This window comes from Trichechus manatus, unplaced genomic scaffold (assembly GCF_000243295.1).
Source record: "Trichechus manatus latirostris isolate Lorelei unplaced genomic scaffold, TriManLat1.0 scaffold00120, whole genome shotgun sequence".
NCBI classification, from domain to species: Eukaryota; Metazoa; Chordata; class Mammalia; order Sirenia; family Trichechidae; genus Trichechus; species Trichechus manatus.
Genome location: NW_004444056.1, coordinates 8,626,978 through 8,642,611, shown reverse-complemented (window position 1 = coordinate 8,642,611; position 15,634 = coordinate 8,626,978).

Below are 15,634 nucleotides of genomic sequence, written 5' to 3'. Positions count from 1 at the left end.
CACCAGTTGCTAACCATTTCCATTTTGTTTCCTGTGTAACCTTCCAGTGTTTCTCAGAAATATCCCTCCCCCCGAATACAGACATACATACGTGAGTGTATGTTGGTTATTTATCATGTTTTCACGTAAATGTACTTCTTTCCACTTAATATATACTGGACATCAGTCTGTCTTGTATCATAGTATACAGGAGACCAAAGCATAGGCATTGGCAATGGCTGTGCCCGTGTGTGATGGAGCCCAGGAGGGCTTTTGGACACTTTCCTTCTGTCTCAGAATGTCCTTGGTCAATGTTGTTGTGTGCTGTCAAGTCCATTCCAACTCAGTGACCATATTAGGATAGAGTAGAACTGCACCATAGGGTTTCCTAGGCTGTCATCTTTATGGGAAGAGATCTCCACGCATTTTCTCCTGTAGCATTAGGTGTTTTCTAACCACTGACGTTTCAGTTAGCAGCAGAGCACTTAACCACTATGCCACTAGGGCTCCTTCCTTGGCCAATAACCACGTGTAAATATCCTGTTATTTCACCTAATAGTACCTTGTTAGGCAGTGCTCATCAACTGGTGAACAAAATAACCAAACTCTTCAAAGTCTTTGTTTCTTTTTACATGTAGATGGAAAATGTTCAGTTTTAAACCTATGGTTCAGATGTTTAATATCAATGATACAATTCCTAGCCCTTTAAGGCCCGTCTATTTACGGACAAGTATTTTATGGGGCCTAGTCTCTGAAAGAACACTGGTGGTGCAATGGTTAAAGAACTCAGCTGCTAACTGAATGGTCGGCGGTTGGAACCCACCAGCTGCTGTGGGGTAGAATGCTGTCGCAGTCTGCCTCCGTAAAGATTTACAGCCTTGGAAACCCTATGGAGCAATTATGCTCTGCCCTTATTTTCACTATGACTCAGAATTGACTTAATGGCAATGGGTTTGGTTTTTGTTTTGGTTTAGTCTCTTTGAGCCCCCACCCATCTGTCCCTTTGTTGTACTGTGATGGCTTACATGTTGCTGTGATGTCTGCAATCTGTGTGACTGGTATTTCAGATACCAGCAGGGTCACCCAGGTGGACACGTTTCAGTGGGGGTTCCAGAGTAAGACAGACTAGCAAGAAATGCCTGGCAATCTACTTCTAAAATTAGCCTGTGATATCCTTATGGATCAGAATAGCATATTGCCTGACAGGAATGAAACATGCCAATGATCATGAAGATAGCACAGGACTGAGCAACTTTGCACTCTATTATACCTAGGATCTCCATGAGGTAGAGCACAATGGGCAGCTAATTACAAAGTCTTTGTGAGGCACAGACAGAAGGGGTTGGGAATTCTGAGCCACAGACCTACAGTTCTGTGTGACTCCACTAAATGGTGCTGATGATCCTCCTAACCCTTAAATCCTTCTGTGTCTAAGCAGGTGTTTTTCTCATGGAGTGTCTGGAGAGGGCACAGAGGGAGACATTGAGATTTTTTTAAATCTCTGTTTTGGGATGCCTAAATGTAACAATGGAGCCCTGGTGGCGCAGTGGTTAAGAGCTCAGCTGCTCAGCAAAAAGCAGTTTGAATCCACCAGCCGCTCCTTGGAAACCCTGTGGGGCAGTTCTACTCTGTCCTGCAGGGTTGCTATGAGTGGGAATCAGCAGCAGGTTTTTGGTTTTTTTGAATGTAGTAATAATAACCCCAAGGTAGTATCAAATTGGTCTGTTCTCTGCCACTAGAGTGAAGACTTTCAGTTTTAAACCCAGGGTTCTGTTTGTGCAGATTTAAGAGTCAAACCCCACCTTGATCTGATAGGACCCATTTCTTGGGTGATTTAAAGCAATGCAGAGACCCTCATTTTTAAATAACCTGGAGTAGATTGTTTACATTGGAGTCTGGATAAAAGGTTCCCTGACCTCTAGGGGTCGTCAGGTCTTTGCCCATGGAGAGAGGAGGGGACAAGGACCCCAGAGGTTTCCTAGTGGGTGAGATGTGAGTCCTGGACCCCTTTTCCCTCACAGTGGCTCAGTCCCCTTTTTACCGAGGGACCCATGTATTTACCCTGGCAGAAACCTTATGGGGCCAAATTCTTGCCAACCCCTTAGCTACGTGACCATGAGCAAGCTGCTGGACTTGGCTTTGCCTCTATTTCCTCAGTCATCAAAATAAATAACGTCTTTCGCCTGGCACATGGATCACCCCAACTGTAAGACACTGCTGCCTGAGGCCACCTCTCAACACTGCCCTTTGCCCCTCCCCCATATGACATCTGTGCTCTCAGCCTGTAGGGCCAAATGTTGGGACACTCAGGCCTCTAGATGTTCACTTGCACTGGGTCCAGTGGAGCAGCCTGAGGGGACAGGGTGGTTATTGTTTGGGGAAGACATGGGCTCACAGGGCTATCACGTTAAAGGGCCCCCTCCTCATCAGGGTGACCCTCCTGAAAACGCCATCCTACAACCACTGCTTACCTAGGATTGGAGTTTCTCCTGAAAGTAAGACTAGTCCCATAGTGATGCTGTTTTTGTGAGGACTGCCTGGAGTCCCATCTCTGGCCCACATCAGGTCCGCATGGAAGTCCTAGCGCCCCAACGTCTGAGCCACACCAGCCTCACACACAGCACACAAGCCTCCACCTTCCTCTGTCTCCCAGCCTACACGGTCCCGATGCTCTGTCCCAGGTTTATGATGCACTCTCCTTTGTAAACTCCGTGGCCTCTCTGTGTCTGGAAGATGTAGGAATTACGTCTTTGTCCCTTGACGCTTACCCAGGAGGGTCAAGGTTTTTGTCTTTTTCCCTAAACCTGTCTGACGTTTAATTTGCTGTTGTTTCAATTTTCAAATTCAGAATGTATTTACTTTAGTTGTTAAAAATCACTTCTGTTCTCTGGCGTTCCTCTGCAGTACTTCATTGGCTTAAACACCTGACAAGAAAGGACTTAGAACCCACTGCCACCCTGGTGGGCGGTGTCTCTCATGACCTGTTTTCTGATTACCCAGGTCAAGGAATAATCAGCCCACCACACGGCTCTTCCTTCATTGTCAGCATTGCACATATGGACTGACTTCTTAGGAAGACAGATAAGAATCTGGCTCCCTGAAACCACCCCATCTCCCCACTTCTTTAATACAGTTACATCACAAGTCTAGTGCTTCCACCTCTGCACTTGAGGTAACACCTCTGACCCCCACTTCCACCCCCACCTACCCCCAGCCTTGGACAGATGAGTGTCCACTTTTGCAGTGTGCACTCCAGTGACCAGGAGGTGAGGTGAGCAAGACTCACCTAAAGCACAATATCTAAAAGGGCTCAAAAACCTCAGTCATCAAGATAAATCGTTTTCTAATATAGCATGCTAAAAATCAGAAGTAATGCAAAAAGTCCAAGATGAACAAAGCAGCAATATTTTTAACAAGGAGAGGGTCAGTGCTTGAGTTTTCCCTTTGCCTCGTGTCCCCCGAGGCCCTGGACTCACCTGGGAACATTTACGTCCTGCTGTGTAACTTCAGATTCAGGAAGGTCTTCCAACTTGGTGGCAGGGATACCACCTCCAGGAGTGAAGCAGTGGCCATGACCACTCTGTGGTGTGCCACCCAAAGGGGCTATTCAAGTCCAGCCACACTGTCCTCAGGCGTGTGCAAACATTGTGAAGAACTTCAAGACAATGACATCCGTGTGTGATGCCAAGCGCAGCCTGAGGCCAGACTGGACTCCTTTTACGTCCTTCTAGAGGCTCAACGTCGTGCCGGGCTCAGCTTGACTCATGTGGTCTGTGGGTGTAAGGCTGTGAGGCTGTCACCTTTATGGTCAGACAGCTCGGGTCCCCATCTCACCCCCACCATTTGCGAGTGGTGTGAGTCTGTCAAACTCCTCAGCCTCAGTTTCTCTGTAAAATAGACGTCCTCATACCTACTGTTGGGAGAATTAAAGTGTAAACCATTCAGAACTGTGCCCTGCAGATCTAGGCACTTTGAGTCATGGTGACACCACGTGTGTCAGAGGAGAACTGTGCTCCATGCAGTTGGCAGTGGCTGATATGTTGGAAGTAGATTGCCACACCTTTGTTCTGAGGCACCTCTAGATGGACTTGAACCTCCAACCTTTTGGTTATTGGCCAAGTGTGTTAACCATTTGCACCACCCAGGAACTCCAAGTCATGCTTAAAGCTGCCTTTTTCATACGGTTTTATTTTCATCCTGGAGTTTCTGATTGCCTTGTTTTTTTTCTCCCACTGAGTGCCTTGATCGTATTCTCAGAACATTCCAAGCTCTGAATTGTACTGATGGCCCCTCACTCCTCTGTGTGCTGCTCTCTCTGGGTGCACTGAACACCCTCCCTTGCCTGGAATCAGTGGTTCCCACTTAATATCTGCACTTCAAATCTTCCTTCTAAAAGGTGTATGCTATTTTGTTAGAGTGTGTCTTCAAATCACTTTCTAACAGTGGTGTGTGGGAAGTGAACACTGAGTCCTCGAGTGAGCATATCTGTATTCTGATGGACACATGGAATAAATGTTGCAACCATTTCCCTTATAACTCGAGGCTCTGTTAACACTGCTGTTGAAGTTCAGTGACCCCTGATGTTCAGTTCTCTAGGGACCTGCTTGTTCTGTACAATCTTCCTGAGTTTGGGGAACTCAAAGATAAAATCTTTATCCATGGGACTCTGTAAGTTCTCAATAACCTGCCTTAGTTTGAGATTATTTTTTTTCATTCAAGCAGCTCTGCATTCTGGAGGGTCAGTGATTGGATCACCCATTCTCCCTTTGGTCTTCTCCCCTATTTTCTCCTTTCCTAATAGGAGCCCTGGTGGCACAGTGGTTAAGCACTCAGCTGCAAACTGAAAGGTCAGTGGTTCAAACCCACCTGCCGCTCTGTGTGAGAAAGATGTGGCAGTCTGCTTCCATAAAGATTTACATCCTTGCAAGCCACATGGGGAAGTTCTACTCTGTCCTATAGGGTCACTATGAGTCAGAATCATCTTGATGACAACAGGTTAAGTTTGAGTTTTTGTTTTGTTTTGGTTCTCCCTCCCTGGTGCTGCAGTTGATGAGATGTTGGACCTCCCAGACTAATCCTTGTCTCCTGCTTTTTGCCTCTCATGTTTTAGGTTTTCTTGTGCCTTTATTCCCCACACTAGGAGATTTCCTCAATTTTGCATTCCTGCACTTGTATGTTTTCGAATACATACAAGGAATGATATGTTTAATTTCCAAGAGCAGCGTCTTCCATTGTGGCTTTCGTTGTTTTCCCTTGGCATCCTGTTCTTGGTCCGGTATCAGCTAAAGGTTTTGTTTTCTGCTCTTTACTGAATGACAGTCTGTGTCCTTGGAGTCATTTTTTCCCCTGAAAATCTGGGCCATTTGTCTCGTTTTGCAGGTTTTCCTTACCCAGCTGAGGTATCTCCTATTTGAGACTAAAGTGACAAGAAGGCTGGCTTAGATGTGGAGTGAAGGGGAGCCAACCCTTATGATGAACTCTTGGTGCCAGAATGTCCCATTAGCATGCCAATGGCCACCCTCTTTTTTTGGAGTGATGGCGGGGAAGAAACTCCTGATGTTTCCCACCTGCAGTAGGCATCTGGCAGTGGGCAGCTGGGATCTGAGTCTGAGTGGGTGGGTGGGTGCCACACACCCCCAGATCAGCCACCTTCCTCACTTCCACCCTCTATCTCACTGACAGTCTCTGAGTTCGACCTCTCTGCATTCATGCTGGCCATACCACTGGGCCAATGACCACGGGGGTCCTGTGTGGTCCCCCACTTAGTACTGACCTAACAAACCATGCTCCATGGTGGACGGTGCAGGGATGGGGCAGGTGGCACATCTGCACCTCCTTATATCCCCAGCCCTCAGCCAGTCCCAATCCCAGAGCTCACCACACCCTGCATCCCAGCTGCCCTAGACTCATGACGTGCTGGAAAGAGAAGTGGGCCACTGAGTCCGAACTTCAGGTCTTTGTCAGCCAGAACCACAGCTCTGCCTCCCACCCCCAGCCATGAGCCGCCTGCCTCCGTCCAGGAATCTGATGCTGGAGGCTTTATTTCGGTTTTCAGGTTTCATCTCTCCCCAAAGGGCTCCAACCAGCTTCCCTCAAGTACAAAACGGCCCTTTCTTAAAAAAAAGAAAAATTTCCAGGGGCCCTCTGAGGCACACCAAGGATGAGGGGCTAATAATGCCTTACACATATGTCTGCAGATGTGCAGGCCCTCACTAGGGCTTGTCAGAATCCACCAGCCCCAGGGTGTCTAATGGCTGCCTCTTCCCCCCATGCTACACCTTGAGCCCAGGGCAGGCCAAGTGTTGCCTGTGGGGGCAGGGTTGGGATCCCCAGGCAAGAAGATAAAATACTTCAGAATCTAATCAGAGACCTAGAAGATCTATACAATGAAAACTACAAGACACTACAGCAAGAAACCAAATAGACCCGAATAAGTGGAAAAACTTACCTTGCATATGGATAGGAAGATTCAACATTGTGAAAATGTCAATTGCACCCAAAGTGATCTACAGATGCAATGCAATCCAGACCCAAATTCCCCATCTGGAACTTCAGGGCTGACCACGCCCTCTCATCCTTCTAGAATTCCGTGGGCAACTCGCATTTCACAGCTTCACCTTGCTCAGCCTGAGCTACAAGGGGTGATGCTCTGGGCCCCCTCTTCTCTCCATGACTGCAGGAGGCAGTAGCTCAGACCCTGTCCACTCACCACTCTTCAGTAGCACTGACCCATCCACTCACCGTGGCCTCTGTTCTGTGCTCTTGTTCCCAGCCGGGCCCTCCTCACCAGGCCCCACAGCTGCTGGTGGCCCCACCCAAGCCACCTGCCTCTCCTTCCAGGCTTCTCTCCAGGAGGGTGGACATACCCCATTCTGCCTGCACCTGTGCTGTCTGAATAGGGGAGGGAAGTGGATAGGGGCAGCCAGAGAGGGAGGGGGTAGGTGGGAGGAGGATGGGAGGTAGAGAAAGGGGATGGGGTATTGGAAGAAAGATGATGGGGCTAGAGAGAAAGTGGTCTATGGGCTGGAGAGAAGGTGTGAGTGGGGAGAAGGGAACTCGGGGTATTGAGAGGGAGGGTAAGGGGAGGGCAGAACTACTTGCCCAGGAAGTAAAGAGCCCCTTCTCTCTTTGTGTCTCTGTCTCTGTGTCTGTCTCCATGGTAAATAAGAAAAATGATTTTTTGATTTAATGACTGTCTTTGGCTGGGTTCTCTAGAGAAACAAAACCAGTAAAGTGTATAAGTATACACAGAGATTTCTCTCAGTGAAATGGCTCAGGCAGTTGTAGAGGCTGGAACATCCCAAACTCTTAAGTTAGGCTGAAGGGTTTTCCTGATTCACGTAGCTGCAGGGGCTGTGAACCCAAGATCCCTATGTCAGAAGCAGAGCTTACGTTCACAGGCTGCGAAAACCGAAGAATCGCAAGATCGGAAGGCAAGACAGCAGGTAAGCTGCTAGCTCAAGTCCCAAGAATCAGAGGCCAGAAGAACAGGATCCAGCTGCAGGATCCAGCATAGCAAAAAGCCCCCAAGCCTTACCAGAATGTCCGCTTATATTCAATGCAGGCCACATGCCCAAGGAAACTCCCTTTTAACTGAGTGGCTACTCACAACAGATCCCATTATAGAGGTGATCAGATACCAGTCTCAATAGGGAAGTGATCACCAAATTATACGACTGCCAAAACACTGAGAATCATGGCCCTGCCAAGTTGACACACAGTCTTAACCATCCCAGTGACTCTCAAACCTGGTACAACATTCATGTAAACTTCAAGGTGATACACAGAGGAGTGTGCCTCTGGGCCTGGCCTCGCCTCCCGGCCTCCTCCCCAGGGTGGAAACTCCTCTCACTGTTGTCTGAACAGTGCTTCCCAGAGACAGAGTCCTTTTAGACAGTGCAGGGAGCCTCCCCAACAAGGTCTCAGGCACTGCTGCCCTTGTTCAGCTTTTCAATCGCAGATCTCGGAGGCTTCACTCTATCCACACATGCAAGGCTTCCTTATTTTTTTAATGTTCTTTAAAAACTTTTTTTATTGCACTTTAGGTGAAGGTTTTAGAACAAATAGTTTCTCATTAACAGTACACATTGTTTTATGACATTGGTTAACAATCCCAAGACATGTCAACCCTCTCCCTTCTCAACCACTTTTTTTTTTTTTTGGTGAAAATATACATAGCAAAAGATACGCCATTTCAAAAATTTCTACATGCACAATTCAATAACAACAATTACGTTCTTCCAGTTGTGCTGCTATTCTCACTTTAGATGAAGGTTTACAGAGCAAAATAGTTTCTCATTAAACAGTACACATGTTGTCCTATGACAATTGTTAACAACCCTACTACACGTCAACACTGTCCTTAATGAACTTTGAGTTCCCTACCAGCCGCTACTTAGAAACTCCATGGGGCAGTTCTACTCTGTCCTATAGGGTCGCTATGAGTCAGAATCGACTTGATGGCAACAATTTTTGTTTTGGCTTAAAGGGTCCCCATGATTCAGAGCTGACTCCACAATAATATGTTTTGGTTTCACAGGTCTCAGAAGGAGGCTTGGTGGCTCAGTTAGACACTAGGCTACTAACTGAAGGGTTGGCAGTGTAAACCCACCAGCTGCTCATTGGGAGGAAGACATAGCAGCCTGCTTCTGTAAAGATTACAGCCTTGCCAGTTAAAAAAATGGGCAAAGGAAATGAACAGACACTTCACCAAAGAAGACATTCAAGTGGCCAACAGACACATGAGAAAATGCTGGCGATCACTAGCCATTAGAGAAATGCAAATTAAAATCACAATGCGATACCATCTCACCCCAGCATTACTGGCACAAATCAAAAACACTGGAAGTAAATATTGGAGAGACTGCGGGGAGATTAGGACTCTTATGCACTGCTGGTGGGGATGCATAATGATACAACCATTTTGGAAAATGATATGGCGTTTCCTTAGAAAAGTATAAATAGAAATACCATACGATACAGCAATCCCACTCTAGGAATATATCCTACCGAAATAAGAGCAGTCACACTAATAGACATATGCACACCCATGCTTATTGCAACATTATTCACAATAGCAATGATGGAAACAACCTAGATGTCCATCAACAGACGAATGGATAAACAAACTATGGTACATACACACAATGGAGTATTATGCAACAATAAAGAACAATGATGAATCTGTGAAGCATCTTATAACATGGATGAAACTGGAGGACATTATGCTGAGTAAAATAAGTCAATCACAAAAGGATAAATCTTGTATGAGACCTCTACTGTAAAAACTCATGAAAAATTTTTCACAGAAAAAGTAACAATCTTTGTTGGTTACAAGGGATGGGAGGGGTGGAGAAAATACTAAATAGGCAGTAGATAAGTGGTATCTTTGATGAAGGGTGAAACAGTACACAATACTGGGGAAACCAGCACAACTTGTACAAGAAAAGGTCATGGAAACGCCATAGATACATCCAAACTCCCTGAGGAACTGAATTACTCATTTTTTTTAAATAAAAATTCTTATTGTAGAAATATAAGAAATGTATGTAAAACATATATGTACATCCACACAGAAACATGTACACAAATGCTCATAGCAACATTACTCACAGCAAATGCCCAGCAACTAACAGATAAATGGAAAAACAAATGTGGTACATCCATACAATGGAATATTATTCAGCCATAGAAGGGAAAGATGTTCTGAGAATGCTACAAAATGGATAGATGTCAAAAACAGCTGACACTGAAGACTACATATTGTAAGAGTCCATTGATAGGACATCTCCAGAACAGGCAAATCCACAGAGTAGATTCGTGGTTGTCTAGAGCTGGGCATAACGGCTAAGGAGAGAATTGACATTTCTTTTTGTGGGAGGAAAATGGTCTAAATTTACAGTAGATCCTAATTATTCACGGGTGTTGTGTTTGTGAATTCACTGACTTACTAAAATTTATTTGTAAACCGAAACTAGTGTTTGTGGTGCTTTCTCTGTCATTCTAAGAGTAGCGAAAAATTTGAGTCACCTCACACACATGTTCCCACTGAGGGTCCAAGTGTCCTCAGTCAGTAGAGGCAGCATCCACTCTTTTGCACCACCTAGGGCCTTCCTCTCTGATCCCCTTTTTAATGATAAAATAAGCACACAGGAATGATGATTATGACATTCAGACAACACAGAAAGTGTTGAATCTCCAGCCCTCCTCCCAAGAGGCAGTCCTTCCTGACAGTTTCTTGTGGATGATTCCAGAACATTTTTACGAAGGTCCCGTATGCATGCACCTCCATCCTTTTTTGCTCACGGGACTATGGTGCACACATACATCTGTATCTCAGCCTTTCCATTTAATGCTCAGTCTCTGAGGCATTTCCGTGTCTGCTGACACATGAGCTCATCTTGTGAATCTTTTTGGTTACTCCTGGGGGTGCCCTCCTTGCTGACATCTGTCCCTGCCTATGGGCAGGTGGGACGTTGACAGTGACATTACAGGTTACAAATGTCTTTGTGACATTATTTGTGATAAGGGTCCCTGTGTATCTTGAGAATATCGTTGCTGATGTCATATGGATCTTGGCTAAAAGCAGAGAATACCAGAAAGATGTTTACCTTTGTTTTATTGAGTATATGCAAAGGCATTCAACTTCGTGGATCATCAATAACAGATAACATTGCAAAGAATGGGAATTCAGAACACTTCATTGTACTCATGAGGAACCTGTACATAAACCAAGAGGCAGACGTTTGAAGAGAAAGAGAGGATTGTGTTAGTCATCTAGTGCTGCTGTAACAGAAACACCACAAGTGGATGGCTTTAGCAAACAAAAGTTTATTGTCTCACAGTCTAATAGGCTAGAAGTCCAAATTCAGGTCGTAAGCTCCAGCAGAAGGCTTTCTTTATTGGCTCTAGAGGAAGGTCCTTGTCATCAATCTTCCCCTGCACTAGGAGCTTCTCTGCGCAGGAACCCTGAGTCCAAAGGACGTGCTCTGTTCCTTTCAGTGCTTTCTTGGTGGTTTGAGGCCCCCCTGTCTCTCTTCTCACATCTCTATTTTATATCTCAAAAGAGACTGGTTCAAGACACAATCCAATCTTGTTTGAGGCCCCCCTGTCTCTCTTCTTACATCTCTATTTTATATCTCAAAAGAGACTGGCTCAAGACATAATCCAATCTTGTAGATTGAATACCTCCTCATTACCATAACTTTCACCTGGCCCACCTCATTAACATCATAGAGGTAGGATTTACAACACATAGGAAAATCACATCAGATGACAAAATGGTGAACAATCACAACATACAGGGAATCATAGCCTAGCCAAATTGATACACGTATTTTTGGGGGACACAATTCAATCCATGACAGGGATATTGCGTGGTTTGAAGTCAGGAAAGTATATATCAGTGTTGTATCCTCTCACCACACTTATTCAATCTGTATCCTGAGCAAATAATCTGAGAGTCTGCAGTATATGAAGAAGAATGCCACATCAAGATTGGAGGAATAACCCCCAGAGAATGCCCCCCAGACACCCTTTTAGCTCAGTGGTGAAGTCAATTCTGAGGTTCACCATTCAGCCGGGGATTGGACAGCCCCATAAAGCAAAACAGGACTTATGAGGAACAGCAGTCCAGGGACAAGGACTAGAAGGCAGAAGGGGACAGGAAAGCTCCTGATAGAGAACCCAAGGTTGAGTAAAGAGAGTGCTGACATGTAGTGGGGCTGTTAACCATTGCCGTAGGGCAACATGTGTACTAACTGTTTAATGAGAAACTATTTTGTTCTCTAAGCCTTCATCTAAATTGAGAACAGCAGCACAACTAGAAGAACGTAATCGATGTCACTGAATTGTGCATGTAGAAATTTTTGAAATGGTGTATCTTTGGCTATGTATATTTTCACCAAAGAAAAAGTGGTCAAGAAGGGAGAGGGTTGACATGTCTTGGTGTTGTTAACCAATATCATAAAACAATATTCATACTGACTGTTTAATGAGAAACTATCTGTACTGTAAACCTTCACCTAAAGTACAATTAAAAAAAGATTGGAGGAATACTCATTAAGAAACTATGATATGCAGATAACAACCTTGCTTGCTGAAAGTAAAGAGGACTTGAAGCACTTACTGATGAAGATCAAAGACTATAGCCTTCAGTATGGATTACACCTCAATATAAAGAAAAACAAACATCCTCACAACTGGAACAATTAGCAACCTCATGATAAATGGAGAAAAGATTGAAGTTCTCAAGGATTTCATTTTACTTGGATCCACAATCAGTGCTCATGAAGCAGCAGTCAAGAAATCAAATTACATACTGCGTTGGGAAAATCTGCTGCAAAAGACCTCTTTAAAGTGTTAAAAAGCAAAGATATCACTTTGAGGACTAAGGTGTGCCTGACCCAAGCCATGGTATTTTCAATCACCTGATATGCATTCGAAAGCTGGACAATGAATAAGGAAGACTGAAGAAGAAATGATGTCTTTGAATTATGCTGACGAAGAATATTGACTATACTATGGACTTCCAGAGAAACCAATAAATTTGTCTTGGAAGAAGTATAGCCAGAATGCTCCTTAGAAGCAAGGATGGTGAGACTTTGTCTCACATACTTTGGACATGTTATCAGGAAGGATCAGTCCCTGGAGAAGGACATCGTGCTTGGTCGAATAGGGGGTCAGCAAAAAAGAGGACGACTCTCAATGAGGTGGATTGACACGGTGACTGCAACAGTGGGCTCAAAAATAGCAAGGATTATGAGGATGGTGAGCGACCGGACAGTTTTTCATTAGGTTGTACATAGGGTCGCTAAGAATCGGAACCAATTCGACAGCACCTAACAACAAAAGCAATATATCTTAGGTCATATGGGGTCGCCTGGACTGGAAGACAGCTAATAACAACATATTGTAGGGCAGCTTGTGTTTTTTCTAAATTGTGGTTTGAGTCCCATTACTGGGTCTGTGTGTTAGGACCATTAATTAAAAAAAAGCAAAAAGAAAACCATTGTCATTGAGTCCATTCTGACTCATAGCGACCCTATGGGACAAAGTAGAGCTGGCCCATAGTGTTTCCAAGGCTGTAATCTTTAACGAAGCAGACTGCTATATCTTTCTCCCAAGGCGAAGCTGGTGGGTTCGAACTGCTTACCTTTCAGTTAGCAGCCTAGTGCCTAACCACTGAGACACCAAGCCTCCTTCTGAGACCTGTTAAACAAAAACCAAACACATTAGTGTCAAGACAGTTCTGAATCATAGGGACCCATTAAGCCAAACCAAAACTGTTGTCTTCGAGTCGATTCTGACTCATAGCGACCCTTTAGGACAGAGTAGAACTGCCCCCACAGAGTTTCCAAGGAGCGACTGGTGAATTTGAACTGCAGATCTTTTGGTTAGCACTGAATTTATAATCCCTGAGCAGATTCACAGGGTATTATAAGTAGGTGAGTGCAGCCATTTTGGAGTTTGCAGTGAATGTCTGATTTTCACTGTGATTCTTTTTAAAAATTAAAAAAGAAAAAAATGTTTCTCAGCTGGAAAAGAAGCCACACACCTAATGAAGATGACACTGAATGCCAGCTGCCTCCCCAGGAGACTGAATCCAGTCCCTTCCTAGAGCGGAAGTCCTGCAGGCAGACAGACAGATGAATGACAGATCAGCACTGAGGCGGCACAGGCAGCACCATTTTTATGTAAATTATAAGTCCCAGATAGGCACCCATGTCCACCTGTCCACCCCCCGGGTACATTATTTCGCCTCTCCTGCTCTCTCTCTCTTTCTCTTGCTCCCTCCCTCTCTCTCACCCCCTTTCTTTGACACCTGCTGCCCCTTTGCTGGTCTGGGTGTTCTCCCCAGCCTTGTAGTGTGTTCCATGTCCTCATGACACCGTTCTCTTCAGGGGGTAGCAAGAAAACCAGAAACTATTCCCTTCCTTGCCCATCCCCAGAATCAGACAAAATATATATATATATATATTCTTGACTAATGTCTGATCCAGAAATATTTCCTGTCTTATTTTAAGCATCAAATTGTTTTAGTTGATTTGAAAAGGAGAAAAAAAATACAGAAAACACAAAAAAAAAGAAAAAGGGGGGCCAAAGGTATTCTTGAGCCACCTCTGAGCCACCAGGGCTCCAGGAACCCATTAGTGGGTCATAAAATCAGTGAAACGGGCCAGGCATTTGAAAAAAACAAAAATTAGACTCGGCTCCACTAGATAGTACCCTGGTGCATCACAGGTGGTGAACAGGTTTCAGGAGACTTTACCTGAAATGTGCTCGCACATGTGTGTACATGTGCATGTGTGCTCGTGCATGTCACCTTCAAGCTGTGGCTGAGTCAGTGGAGAAGGAGCCGGATGCCAGTGACCAGTGATTTTCAGGCATGACCTCATTGAAAGCTCACAGTAACCTAGTGGATGAGGGGCAGGTTCTAGAGAAGAGGGGTCCGGGCTTCACAAACGGTGCCTTCATACCCTGATCACCTCATCTTTTCTGAAGGCCACCTCACCAGCCACTCCGAGAGTCAAGGCCAGGTAGGGGTCTCAGCTTAGGTGCTTGAAACTCTAAGACTGGGCCACGGGGCAGATGTTCCAACCTCACATCTGCCTCTACCCACTTAGGACAGATGGGGTGGAAGGGCTTCCTGTCCTAGGGACTGAGACCCCGGAAACCCGGATGCCAGGTCCGGCAAAAATTGAAGCCACATCCTGTTTGCGCTACCTTCCCAGCTCCCGTCTGCAGCTCCTGGGCCTCCCTCCTTGTTCTGATGCTCAGATGCTGAGTCTAGCCATCACATGCCCATCTACTGAGAAGAGCGCTCAGCATGGTGGGCCAGGAAAAAAGGTCCTGTTCTCCTGGAAGACACTGAGTCTCCACATGTGTCGATACTTAAGGTGGCACTGATGGCAGATGGGGGAGAGGACTTGTGCAGTGGGCAGGGAGAGGGAACATGTGGCCGGACACCTGAACAACCCGGAAACATGATCACTTGCTAAGCAGAGGCCCAGAGGCCAGGCTGGACCCTGCAGGGCGAGACAACGAAGGGCTGTCCAGGGTCACCACACTAGTCCTCCTCCTGAGGGTCCTGCTCCTGGGCGGTGCCGGAAAAAATCACATTCTTTCTCTCCTGGCAATTCAACATCCTGTTTAATCCATTTGTCTCCGTCTCTCCAGCCCCAAAGACCTTGCGAGCTGTTGAGTACATATGTTCTGAGCTCAGGGCTGGTGGTGGGTGCCTGCTGTCTATGTCTAGTGTCTTCACCTTCTCCCTGGTGCTGGAAACTATGAGGGGGTGGTCTGGGTGAGCATCCGAGGTCCGCCATGGGTGGCAGGCCCAGTCATCCAGATGGAGAGTTAGTTGGGGGTATTTTTAGGCCCCCGTGGCCAGGAAGACCAGAAGCCAGAATTTTATTTTCTCACTGTTTAGGAGGCTAGATGTCTGAATTCAGGGTGGCAGCTCTAAGGGAAGGTTTTCTGTCTCTGTGGGCTCTGGAGGAAGGTTCTTGTGTATTCTGAAACTTCTGCTCCTGAGGAATCTTCATGCGACTTGGCATTTCTTGTCCCCTATCTCTGCTTGCTAGCCTGTGTTTAATCTCTTTTATATGTCAAAAGAGATTGACTCAAGATATACCCTACACTAATCCTGCCTCAT